The 14,168-nt window shown below is 41.6% G+C and overlaps 1 long non-coding RNA gene across 1 annotated transcript in view; it reads right to left on the reverse strand.

The window, feature by feature from the left end:
* LOC139750243 (uncharacterized) overlaps window positions 1-14,168 on the reverse strand; it is a 143,878-nt gene that overhangs the window by 69,613 nt on the left and 60,097 nt on the right. Inside the window, exon 2 of the long non-coding RNA XR_011713107.1 lies at window positions 13,152-13,366. This is a non-coding gene — a long non-coding RNA (uncharacterized lncRNA). The remainder of the gene's footprint in view (window positions 1-13,151; window positions 13,367-14,168) is intronic.

The raw sequence follows: 14,168 nt of genomic DNA on the forward strand, positions 1-14,168 counted from the left end.
CATGCCTATGTTTTGGCTGCATAGGTCATGGTTGGGAGAACTACACTGTCCCTTAATCCTCTCTTCACTTCCGTACTTGCACCTCTACTATTTTTATCAAGTACCTCTGATGCTTGTTCACACTATTTCTATTTACCTATATCTCTGATGCTTGTTCCCTCCAGGACCTTACATCAAGAGGGTGGCCACAGCAAAAGAGTCTCCATTTATCCCATTCCTTACATGCCTCCCTCACGTACACCTTTCTGTGCATTCTTTCACCATTTCTATCCCTCACGAACTCTTTTATTCTATATCCTTAAGTCGCAGCTTGTCTTCCTTTCACACAACTCCTCTGATTATACTATCACATACTCTTCTTGTAAACTCTCCATCTTGTATTCTCTCCACATGCCACCTCTGAGTATTGCATTTCACTCGCTCTTATCGCTCCACAATGCATTCCTATTGCATTCCCTTCCATTTTAGATATCTCATATGCTCCCTTATTTCTTTCCTCATTCCACCAAATAGCTCATTTTCACAACCTGGATTCTTGATCTTTGTGACTCAATCCATGTTCATGTTTCAGCTTTATAGGTCAGGGTTAGGATGACTGTGCTATCCCTTAAACATTTCATCACTTCCATACTTAACAACGCAACCTTTCATCATTGTATCAAAGGACCCGTTGATTTGTGCCAGTAAACCCGGCAAATTTATTGTGCACCCCACGCTCATCCTGAGAGTGGAAGCACAAAAGGATTACAGGGGTCACAAAGGGTCTTAGTCAGACCCCAGTGGGTTGATATTACAAAGAATGTTACAATTCATAATATACATTACATAGTTTCAAATGGCAAGTTTACCTACTACATACAAAAAGTGGATACAAATTCAAAATTTCTGGTATCTTGTTATTAACAATAAGGTGTGACATTTTTTGCAAGGTTTGTTTAAATCTATCCCTAAAAGGCTCTATTTTTTCACATTCTAGGCTGTAGTGTTCTAGGCTGTGTCCAAATCTTTGACCACACACTTTACAATTTCATTATTAACATCTCCAAATAGGCCAAAGCACCAATAAAACCTATAGTCTAGCCTTAGTCGAGCATTTACATCATTTAAGCTGTTGCTCTTATTACTTTCTCCGTATACATAATTTGCTTTATACATTTCACTGTGGTGGAAAATGTTTCTACTTGTGGTTATCTGAACTCGTCTTTGTGCTTCAAGAAGGTCTGTGAGATCCTTTCTAATTACAGTTTTGAGGCTTCTAACTGACTGAGTGACTCTGCCACCTTGTACATCTCTCTCCTTTATCTCTCCTTCCATATCAAATTAAATGAAGATAGCTCTTTTTTTTTGTCAAACTTGATTGCTGTTTCCCATGTAAGCAAAGTAATGCCATAAACATAGGGAAAAGGCCACATATGCTCCCATCTATTCTTTAGTTGTAACGTGTAATGCACTGAAACCACAGCTCCCAATTCACAACTAGACCCCAAAGAATTTACCATAGTATACCCCAAATGCTTCACTCCAATGACAGTACATCAGCCCCAGTATACCACATCATTCCAATTAACTTTATCCAATGCATGCCATTTACCCTTCTGCGTGTTCAGGCCCTGATTGCTCAAAATCTTTTCACTTCATCCTTCTACTTCCACTCTGGCCCCCATGTTCTCCTTGTTCCCTCTACTTCTGATACATGTATCTTCTCTCAACATTTCCTCGCTCATTACCTCTATATATCCATACAATTTCAGTACACTCTCCAGATCTCTCAACCACACACTTTTTATCACCATGCATCTTATACCGTTTTATTATTTACTTAAGCCACCTCACACCACATACTGTCCTCAGACATGTAATTTCCAACACATCCACCATCCTCCGCAAAGGCTTATGCCTTGCATCCACATCGTATTGTTGGGACTATAGTTCCCTCAGACATACCAGGTTTTGCCCTCCCAGATACCTCCTAGATACTTCAAATTCTATGACCTCTTCCAGTTTTCCCCCCATATCTATAACACACTTTAATGCACTTTCTTCTTTTACTCTACAGGGTTTTGTAAAATATATATTTCAATATTTCTTTTCAGACACCATTACTTTACTTTTATTTGCATTTACCTTCAGTCACCTATGCTTACTCATCATAAAACACACTTACAGACTTCTGCAACTCTTCTCCACTCTAAACATCAGCAAACAGGCTTGTCACTAACCTCACCATGACACTCCATATCTGCACTTCCTTCGTGTAGTTTTGCTTTCATCTCTCCTAATGCTACACTTCCTTCGTGTAGTTTTGCTTTCATCTCTCCTAATGCTAATGTTAAAAAGCCACGGTTACATCACAAAGCCTTGCCTCACACCAACATTTATGCACATGCATTTGCTGCTATACAGAGGGCTTTCATACCACCCAACAGTAGTCCCCCTACCCCATACAATCTTAATGCATCACATAAAGCATTCCATCCATCTCATATGCGTTCTCCAGATGCATACACCTTCTTACCTTTCATACATACTTTCTACTTACCTTTAGCTACATACTTTTACAGTCATTTTCACCTCAAAAATCCTAAAAAAAACCCTTGCTCCTCTTTTTTTCTGCATTCATTCACTTCCAACACTATCAGTCAACACATGCATACACTTTGCCTGTTATAGTTGACAAACTTCTTCCCCTATAATTACTACATACATCCTTAGCACTTTTCCTTTGAATAAAGGAACAATAATTGCTTTCACCTAATCCTCAGGCACAACCTTCTGTTTCAATGCTAAATACATCCACTCTATCACACTTTCTCTTCCATACTTCAACATTTCAGTTGTAAACCCATCCACTCCAGGTGCCTTTCCCACCTTCTACCTAATTTTTGCCCTTATTACTTCCCTTCTTGCTCTAGGCCCTTACACTTGTATCCTTTTCCTTCCATCCTGCACACCCATGCATGTAACATCTGCTGCCTCACCTTCTCCCATATTCATTTCTTGAAAATACTCTCCATCTTCCTTTTGATTCAGCAACTTTTCACTTGACCGTTTCCCCTTACATCTACCTCGTTCGTTCTTCACTTACGTCCAGTACAATTTCATTTTTTCCCTAAACTTTTACTTCACTTTTTCGCAAAATCTTCATATGCTCTGCTTTCCTCTATCAGCTTCTTAACATTCCACTTACACAGCTTTGGTAATAGTTGGCAGGGAACCAATGACCAAGCAGATATATTACTTAACAGTACTACCTGCCTGATGGCTGCAAAGTGAGCTAGCACTTCAGTGGTTGTCAAGTTGCACTCCTCCGCCTTATGCACACGTGGACTGCTGCCATTCTGCCCATGAACCCAATCTCTCCCTGTCACACATAACTCTTGACAATTATCTCACACAGCTCATTCGTCGTTACTGCAAATTGTTCTGTGGTGAGCACAATGTGCTATGCTCCTGCCTTTTGCCAAAATGTGAGGAGGTAAGAACATTTAGGTAGAAACATAGTAGTAGTAGTAGGCAGGAGCATTTTGTAGAAGTCAGTTGAAAAGTGGCAAGGAGCCTCTGCAAACACCGCATTACTGCCTGTCGCTTGTTAAAGGTGAAGCAATAAAGGCTAAGTAGTGGCTCAAGTTCACTATCTATGGAAACCCTATCACTTCGAACACCCCATTGGTGGAGTTCCAGGAGGGAATAGGCATTCGAGATACAAACATTCTTGCCCCTTTCTTTGTTAAACTTCTACTGTTAGTACAGTCCTTTAGAACAATCTACCATATACATTTTCCTTTTCTTCCAGAGCATTTCTAACCATGCATTTCCTTTTTTTTTTTTTTTCTTATATATCACGACCTTGTATCCAGCTACTAGTTCCACAACCTTTAACAGTTGTTTTCTAAACACTGAAACACCATTCAAACATGACTACATCCCAACATTTGCAGCACATCCATCTAAACCTTTGGCCAACCTTCTTTCTTACACCTCTGCTGCATTTTTTTTTTATTCATCTCGCCTGCAAACACTTTTACCACCATTCTTCCTTACACCATTCCTCAACTTCTCCCTGATCCTCAACCTCACAAGAACTACAAAATGGTGTTTCCAAAGAATCCTCTCAACTTTTAGCATCTAGCATAGCTTCCCTCAACCTTTCATCCCATAACACATAATCGGTCAAACGCTTTTGCTCTTCTCTTCCATCATTTCTCATCCATGTATACATGTGGATCATCTTATGCTGAAAAAAAGCGCTTTCAAGGAATAAACCCTTTTCATTACAGACATCCATAAGATAACTTCCATTCCTATTTACTTCAGGCACTCGCCATTTACCAACTATCTTGACAGTTTATATCCCACCTTTGCATTTATATCACCCATTACAACCTTTCTCTCCTTCTCTAAACAATTTATACATTCATCCAAATTTCTCCATAAACGCTTCAATTCATCCTTGCCTTGTTGTCTTCATATTCACAGGCACATATGCACATACTCCTGCATACTACACAATCCCTGTCTTTCCTTTTACTACAATATGCTTGAATCCATCCATTCTTAGTCACTATCCCATGCTCTCAGGGACAGCACAAGCGCACACAATTCTTTCCCACTTTCTTTAGGATTTTAATTCATTTCCATCCATTATGATTTTCATTTATTTCCATCCATACCACCGCCTTCCATGCCCTCCCACAACTTGCATTCATCATATTCATTTTCACTTCATACACCTCTCTCGAGGATATGGGTTTCCTCATATCCATGAGCAGCAAATCCAGTCTATTACTTCTTAAATTTCTCCACACAAGCTCCCCCCCTCCTTTTACTCACATCAGCCGTCCCACTTACACATAAAATAATCATCCTCAATCGCTCATCCTTTTAACTCCGAGATAGATGGTGGACTTCAGTTTCGCTTAAACTTTAGCGCTTCATGCATGACAGGCCGCTTGCAGAGTAGCGCTTCATGCTTGGCAGGTCGCTGTAGAGGGCAACTCCAGCGCAATGTTTCCCAGAGATAGCAGGGCTCTTAGATTGTTCAACAAACTTCACCCCAACATGCCTAAGTGTTTGTCTGTTATTAAAAGGAGAAACTACTAGTTCCCTGCTGGAGTTGGGCAACACCTCCCCCTTTGTAGTCAACCTCCAAGGGTATAATAACGAGGTCACCTTTGGAAGGCACGGCGAGATTTAGATACTCCATGGAACTAGAGGATCCACTGAGACACTTAAAAGTGAAATTTCCCCAACTTGCAAGCCCGTACTGCTGTAGCTTTGCAAATATCTAACAATCTTTATACAAGTATTACACTTCAAACTGATTTTATGGGCAAAGTAGATTATCATGTTACATGTAAACAGAATGTTAGTTCGGACTTGGAAGCCCAAAAGAATACCAAACCATGGAGGATATAGAAAGTCAATGAAGTGTGACCTTCATTACTTTTGAATATGTTTGAGTATGTTCTCTGTTTACTGAAGATGGGTCATCCTGTTTTGACTCATAGTCTATTAATTAGGAGGGGACCTACCCATGTATGCAATAACTGCAACTGTATTGTTACTCTGGAAAATAAAAATACATAGGTAGATGTCGCAGGTAATGAATTATTCCATTTTATGGATTATATGGTCTGGGAGGAAAGTTGCCAGAAACAGTGAAAAGTTTTTACAAGTAGGAATAGTGAAAAGTGACTGGTTCCCAGTGATTGTCTGTCTGCGGCAGGGGTGTGTAATGTACTTATGATTGTTTAATTTGTTTATGGAATGGGGTGGTTAGGGAGATAAATGCAAGAGTTTTGGAGCGAGGGGTAAGTATGCAGTCTGGTGGGGATGAGAGGACTTGTGAAGTCAGTTGTTGTTCACCGACAGTACAGCTGTATTGGCTGATTCGATTGAGAAACTGCAGAAGTTGATGACTGAGTTTGGAAAAGTATGTGAAAGGAGAAAATTGAGAGTAAATGTGAATAAGAGCAAGGTTATTAGGCTCAGTAGGGTTGAGGGACAGGCTGATTGGGATGTAAGTTTGGAGAAAAATTGGAGGTGGAGTGTTTTATATATCTGGGAGTAGACTTGGCAGCGAATGGAACCATGGAAGCAGCAATGAGCCACAGGGTAAGGTAGGGGGTGAAGGTTATGTGAGTGATGGAGAATGTGTGGAAGGAGAGAACGTTATCTCGGGAGAGCAAAAATGGTTATGTTTGAAGGAATAGCAAATTAAATGTTTGAGGACAATATGTGTTGAGAGGTGGTTTGATTGAGTAAGTAATGAAAGGGTACGAGATGTGTGGTAATAAAGTGTGGTAAAGAGCAGAAGTGGGTCTGATGAAATGTTTGGGACATATTGAAAGGAAAGATTGATAGAGAAGATATATGTGTGTATGGAGAGGAAAGATTGACAAAGATGATATATATGCGGCAGGGGTGGAGGGAACAAGGGAAAGCGGGAAGTGGAAGGATGGAGTGAAGAAGATTTTGAGCAATCTGGGAGTGAACATACAGGAGGGTTGAGTCGCGTGCAAGGAATAGAGTGAATTAGAACGATGTGGTATACCGGGGTTGACGTGCTCTCAATGGACTGAACCAGGGCATGTGAAACGTCTGGGGTAAGCAATGGAAAGGTCTGTGGTGCCTGTATGTGGAAAGGGAGCTGTGGTTTTCGACGCATTATACATGATAGCTAGAGACTGAGTGTGAAGGAATGTAGCCTCTTTTGTCTGTTTTCCTGGCGCTAACTCGTTGAAGCAGGGGGGTAGCGATCCTATTTCCTATGGGGCGTGGTAGTGCCAGGAATGGATGATGGCAAGTATGAATACGTACATATATATAAATGTATGTCTGTGTGTATAGGTATATGTATGTATATATGTTGATATGTATATGTGCATGTATGGGCGTGTATGTATATATACTAGTATACGAGTGGATGGGCCATTCTTCGTCTGACTCCTGGCGCTACCTTGTTGACCCGGGAAACAACGATTAAGTATAACATATATATATATATATATATATATATATATATATATATATATATATATATATATATATATATATATATGTCACGCGGGGAGTGCTCATCCTCCTCGAAGGCTTAGACTGGGGTGTGTAAATGTGTGTGGATGTAACCAAGATGTGAAAAAAGGAGAGATAGGTAGTATGTTTGAGGAAAGGAACCTGGATGTTTTGGCTCTGAGTGAAACGAAGCTGAAGGGTAAAGGGGAAGAGTGGTTTGGGAATGTCTTGGGAGTAAAGTCAGGGGTTAGTGAGAGGACAAGAGCAAGGGAAGGAGTAGCAGTACTCCTGAAACAGGAGTTGTGGGAGTGTGTGATAGAATGTAAGAAAGTAAATTCTCGATTAATATGGGTAAAACTGAAAGTTGATGGAGAGAGATGGGTGATTATTGGTGCATATGCACCTGGGCATGAGAAGAAAGATCATGAGAGGCAAGTGTTTTGGGAGCAGCTGAATGAGTGTGTTAGTGGTTTTGATGCACGAGACCGGGTTATAGTGATGGGTGATTTGAATGCAAAGGTGAGTAATGTGGCAGTTGAGGGAATAATTGGTATACCTGGGGTGTTCACTGTTGTAAATGGAAATGGTGAAGAGCTTGTAGATTTATGTGCTGAAAAAGGACTGGTGATTGGGAATACCTGGTTTACAAAGCGAGATATACAAATGTATACGTATGTAAGTAGGAGAGATGGCCAGAGAGCGTTATTGGATTACGTGTTAATTGACAGGCGCGCGAAAGAGAGACTTTTGGATTTTAATGTGCTGAGAGGTGCAACTGGAGGGATGTCTGATCATTATCTTGTGGAGGCTAAGGTGAAGATTTGTATGGGTTTTCAGAAAAGAAGAGTGAATGTTGGGGTGAAGAGGGTGGTGAGAGTAAGTGAGCTTGGGAAGGAGATTTGTGTGAGGAAGTACCAGGAGAGACTGAGTACAGAATGGAAAAAGGTGAGAACAATGGAAGTAAGGGGAGTGGGGGAGGAATGGGATGTATTTAGGGAATCAGTGATGATTGCGCAAAAGATGCTTGTGGCATGAGAAGAGTGGGAGGTGGGTTGATTAGAAAGGGTAGTGAGTGGTGGTATGAAGAAGTAAGATTATTAGTGAAAGAGAAGAGAGAGGCATTTGGACGATTTTTGCAGGGAAAAAATGCAATTGAGTGGGAGATGTATAAAAGAAAGAGACAGGAGGTCAAGAGAAAGGTGCAAGAGGTGAAAAAGAGGGCAAACGAGAGTTGAGGTGAGAGAGTATCATTAAATTTTAGGGAGAATAAAAAGATGTTCTGGAAGGAGGTAAATAAAGTGCGTAAGACAAGGGAGCAAATGGGAACTTCAGTGAAGGGCGCAAATGGGGAGGTGATAACAAGTAGTGGTGATGTGAGAAGGAGATGGAGTGAGTATTTTGAAGGTTTGTGGAATGTGTTTGATGATAGAGTGGCAGATATAGGGTGTTTTGGTCGAGGTGGTATGCAAAGTTAGAGGGTTAGGGAAAATGATTTGGTAAACAGAGAAGAGGTAGTAAAAGCTTTGCGGAAGATGAAAGCCGGCAAGGCAGCAGGTTTGGATGGTATTGCAGTGGAATTTATTAAAAAAGGGGGTGACTGTATTATTCACTGGTTGGTAAGGTTATTTAATGTATGTATGACTCATGGTCAGGTGCCTGAGGATTGGCGGAATGCGTGCATAGTGCCATTGTACAAAGGGGATAAGAGTAAGTGCTCAAATTACAGAGGTATAAGTTTGTTGAGTATTCCTGGTAAATTATATGGGAGGGTATTGATTGAGAGGGTGAAGGCATGTACAGAGCATCAGATTGGGGAAGAGCAGTGTGGTTTCAGAAGTGGTAGAGGATGTGTGGATCAGGTGTTTGCTTTGAAGAATGTATGTGAGAAATACGTAGAAAAGCAAATGGATTTGTATGTAGCATTTATGGATCTGGAGAAGGCATATGATAGAGTTGATAGAGATGCTCTGTGGAAGGTATTAAGAATATATGGTGTGGGAGGCAAGTTGTTAGAAGCAGTGAAAAGTTTTTATCGAGGATGTAAGGCATGTGTACGTGTAGGAAGAGAGGAAAGTGATTGGTTCTCAGTGAATGTCGGTTTGCGGCAGGGGTGTGTGATGTCTCTATGGTTGTTTAATTTGTTTATGGATGGGGTTGTTAGGGAGGTGAATGCAAGAGTTTTGGAAAGAGGGGCAAGTATGAAGTCTGTTGGGGATGAGAGAGCTTGGGAAGTGAGTCAGTTGTTGTTCGCTGATGATACAGCGCTGGTGGCTGATTCATGTGAGAAACTGCAGAAGCTGGTGACTGAGTTTGGTAAAGTGTGTGGAAGAAGAAAGTTAAGAGTAAATGTGAATAAGAGCAAGGTTATTAGGTACAGTAGGGTTGAGGGTCAAGTCAATTGGGAGGTAAGTTTGAATAGAGAAAAACTGGAGGAAGTCAAGTGTTTTAGATATCTGGGAGTGGATCTGGCAGCGGATGGAACCATGGAAGCGGAAGTGGATCATAGGGTGGGGGAGGGGGCGAAAATTCTGGGAGCCTTGAAGAATGTGTGGAAGTCGAGAGCATTATCTCGGAAAGCAAAAATGGGTATGTTTGAAGGAATAGTGGTTCCAACAATGTTGTATGGTTGCGAGGCGTGGGCTATGGATAGAGTTGTGCGCAGGAGGATGGATGTGCTGGAAATGAGATGTTTGAGAACAATGTGTGGTGTGAGGTGGTTTGATCGAGTAAGTAACGTAAGGGTAAGAGAGATGTGTGAAAATAAAAAGAGCGTGGTTGAGAGAGCAGAAGAGGGTGTTTTGAAATGGTTTGGGCACATGGAGAGAATGAGTGAGGAAAGATTGACCAAGAGGATATATGTGTCGGAGGTGGAGGGAACGAGGAGAAGTGGGAGACCAAATTGGAGGTGGAAAGATGGAGTGAAAAAGATTTTGTGTGATCGGGGCCTGAACATGCAGGAGGGTGAAAGGAGGGCAAGGAATAGAGTGAATTGGATCGATGTGGTATACCAGGGTTGACGTGCTGTCAGTGGATTGAATCAGGGCATGTGAAGCGTCTGGGGTAAACCATAGAAAGCTGTGTAGGTGTGTATATTTGCGTGTGTGGACGTATGTATATACATGTGTATGGGGGTGGGTTGGGCCATTTCTTTCGTCTGTTTCCTTGCGCTACCTCGCAAACGCGGGAGACAGCGACAAAGCAAAAAAAAAAAAAATTATATATATATATATATATATATATATATATATATATATATATATATATATATATATATATATATATTTGTATGCATCAAGAATTCCATGGCTGTTTCTTTGGATTGGTTTCGGTGGTGATTTTAGGGTGTAAACCTCCGTGAATATATACTAAAGATACGTCGACCAAAAGCTGTCCCTTTCGATAGGCAGGTGAAAGAAATGTGTCTTTAATAAAATTTAGATAATATTTTTTGTCATACATGCTTGACATTTCCCGCGGAAGCGAGGAAGTGTCAAGAACAGATGACAAGAGCCTTAGAGGGAAAATTCCTCTATCATAGAATCTTTGGGCATGTTTTCTGTATTACAAATCATATGGATTGTAAATCGATAAAGGAACTGCATAAAGCTCTTCAAAATCTAAACCGGCTTTATTTAGGTGAATGCGATCTGTCAGCCATCTGCATGACACTATAAAATGATGTTGGGACACCTATGGTGTCCTTACCGAGTGTTTATTATAAGCAAAAATTAAACGTTTGTGTTATGGATGCATTACCTCCATTTGACAACTATTTTTTCCCCCTCACAAAGCCCTGATCACTATTAAGAATATCTAAAAATGGTGGTGTTAACAGACGCTACTCGCAAAAATCACATTCTATCAACTCTTAACATTGTAAGGAATACATTGGTACCAATTTCTCTAGAAATGTGTATCCATATTCTTGATTTTTACCAAAAGTCACCCAATCGCTATCTGATTATTGGATTATATATAGACCACACTCGTCAGGGTGGGTGATTTCTTTATGCTGATACAGGCAGCCAAGTGCCCTAATGAAGGTCATCTCATTTAGTGTTCATCCTCCGTGTGAGTTCAGGCTGGCGTGTCTGAATGTGTTTGGATGCAACCTGGATGAGATGAGAGGAGAGAGGTAGGATGTTCGAAGAAAGGAACATGAATGTATTGTCTTGTGAGTGAAACAAAAGCTTAAGGGTAAGGGGGGATGAATGTCTTGGCAATGTCTTAAAGGGTAAAAACCCATGGTTTGGTAGGGAGTGCCAAAGCTAAAGAAGGGGTATCACTACTGCTGAAACCAGAGTTACGGAGATGTGTGAAACAGTGCAAATAATAAGTGTCCCCTTGACTGATATGGATAAAAATGAAAGTGGGTCGCAGGAGACGGGTGACTGATTAATAGTGTTTATGTTCCTGGCCATGAGATGAAAGTGAGGAGAGGAGATTTTACTGGGAACAGCTGAATGAGCCTGTCAGCAGATCTGATTCGAGAAATCTAGTATTAGTGTGACTGAATGCAAAAGTGCGCCATGTAGCACTTGAGGATATATTGGGTTGGCATGGGGTACGATACTGTGAATAACAGTGGCGATCAGCTTGTGATGTGTGCTGTTAAAGGACTTGTGATTGGGCATACCAAGTTGGAAAAGTCGAACATGCATAAGTATGCATGGGTGAGTTGGAAAGATGATCAGAATGCATTACTGCATTACGCACTAAGTGATTGGTTTGCTAAAGAGAGACCCTAGGAGGTGAATTAAGTTGAGAGGGGCGGATGGTGGAATTGTCTGATCATTACCTGGTGGAGAGAAGCGTGTTAAGAAATAACAGGGGAGACTGGGTGTAGAATGGTAAAAAAGGCGAGATAAAAGCAGCAAGGTTAGTGGTAAGGAATGGGAATATTTAGTGAAGCAGTACGACATGTGGCAAGAAAAAAGTGTGGTATGCAAACAAATAGGAAGTGGGTAAGTACGAAAGGGGAGCGACTAGTGGGATAACGAAGTAAACGTTGCAAGAAGGAGAAAAGATAGATGTATGGGCAATACTCAAAATGAAATTAGTGCAAAGAATTAGATGTACAAGAGAAAGCGACAAGAAGTGAATGGGAGGGTGTAGGAGTTGATAAAGAGGACAAATGATAGGAGTTTAATAGAGTGAAAAGAATAGGAGAATAATTAGGAACATCAGTGAAGGGCGCAAATGGGGAAATGGTAACAGGTAGTGAGGAGGTGGTGAATATTCTGAAGGACTGTTGAATGTATTTGATGATAGAACGGCATATTGGTGAGTTATGCACAGTGAGAGACATGGAAAGGAAGAAGAGGAGCTGAAAGCCCCTTGCATAAGATGAAATGAGGTAAGGCGGCATGAGTGGATGGTAATGCAGTTGAATTTCGTAAGAAAGGGGGTGATCGTGTTACTGAATGGATTGGTTATGATTTACATTTTGCGTTTCTATCATGGTGAGGTGCCAGAGAAGACTGGTGAATGCATGTGTAGTGCCATTATATAAAGACAATGGGTTAAAAGGTGAGTGAGCGAACTACAGAGGTATAAGTGTACCTTATAAGTTGTATGGGACAATGATGCTTAAGAGGGTGACGGCATATATAGAATATCAGAGTGGAGAGGAACAATACAAACCCTTAATCAAGACATTAAATGATCCAGTTTGGCCGCAGGACTGCCAAGGTTACCGTGACCACTCCCTTTCCTACAGGGCTAAGGGAAGGGGCAATAACACAATTACATTTAATATCGAAATATTATAAAAGAGGTGGGAGTTATGTAGCGTGCTTCCTAACACCAACACATAATAATGAAAACACCCTGATTCACAAGTCTAAGGAAAGAATTAAGGGAAACACATCCATTCCATGGGCAATAACATTCTATGACTAAACACCAGTGAGCTAGCTCTTTTAATATACAAGTGATGGGGGTAAAGGAAGTTATGAGAAACTCACTTGAACTGATGCTTGATTCCAAAAAAGCAAGCCGTACACTAACACCCGCCACACGGCATGATACCGAGTAGCGGCTCTACTCGGTCTCAGGCGTTAAAAGTTCTCGTTTACGGGAGCCTCCACTTACCCAATGTCCTTGGAATACGATCTGAGCAGCGCGGGAATCCTTACCCTGCGAGGGACCACGTCCTTTAAGGTCAAGGTCGTTCTGTAAATGGAGGGCGAGTCCGGGCGCGCGGCAGTCCATTCTCAGCGACGGCACGAACCGTTCGCAGCGGCGCCGGTGTTCCGTGCGTACGTCCTTGGTTGGGGAAGGCTAACCCTTTCCGTGTCCACAAACGAAAGATTCTCCCTCCACTGGCTGGCACTCGGACCTTCCTGCCGTCCTGTTGAAAGTCATACGATGAGTGTCCCAGCAAGCATATTACTGGCGGCCCGTTACAACCCCCCACCCACCCCACTCCGCCTACAGGAGACGAGTCTGACATACTTAAGAAGGAATCCTGTTGTCGCTGAGAGAGAGAGAGAGAGAGAGAGAGAGAGAGAGAGAGAGAGAGAGAGAGAGAGAGAGAGAGAGAGAGAGAGAGGTATGAACGACCGGGATTGTAGTAGACGTTAGCGTTATAACCCCCCCCCCACCTCCAGCGAGGCAAACAACACTGCAATTTGTCCCTGTGCTGAGTTGTTGGTACTACCTGACCCTTCATTGACCTCGTCCGAGTCGTTTCTCGTCTACGTGATGCCATGTGTTGCATTTACCCAGGCAATCAGTTAATTGTCCTTGGCTATTTACTCAACTAATTCACTTTTTTTTTTCTTTTCCCACACTCGATGCATTTTCGTGGTCTTGAACTGTCACTTTCTTGAACACCACTAATGATAGTACATTCTAGTTTTTTTTTTTTTTAATCTGATAGGGAACCTCCTACTAATGATGCCAGGTCTCATGGGTTTAACGCTTATGGAAACGAAAAGAACTTAAACGCTACGTCACTTCTCTTATTCTTACAATCTGATCTGTTACTCATCACTAACTAAACAACTTTCAGAGAATATCCTCATCTGGTAAATCTCTCGACACGTGAGCGAGCGAGGCGAGCGCGGATCATGTGCAATCGTGGTGCGTAACTTGGAAACAAAGGCCGCGCTGTTTTTAACGCCTCTGTTCTTTTCCCCAGCTACAAATCT

This window comes from Panulirus ornatus, chromosome 9 (assembly GCF_036320965.1).
Source record: "Panulirus ornatus isolate Po-2019 chromosome 9, ASM3632096v1, whole genome shotgun sequence".
Lineage (NCBI taxonomy): Eukaryota > Metazoa > Arthropoda > Malacostraca > Decapoda > Palinuridae > Panulirus > Panulirus ornatus.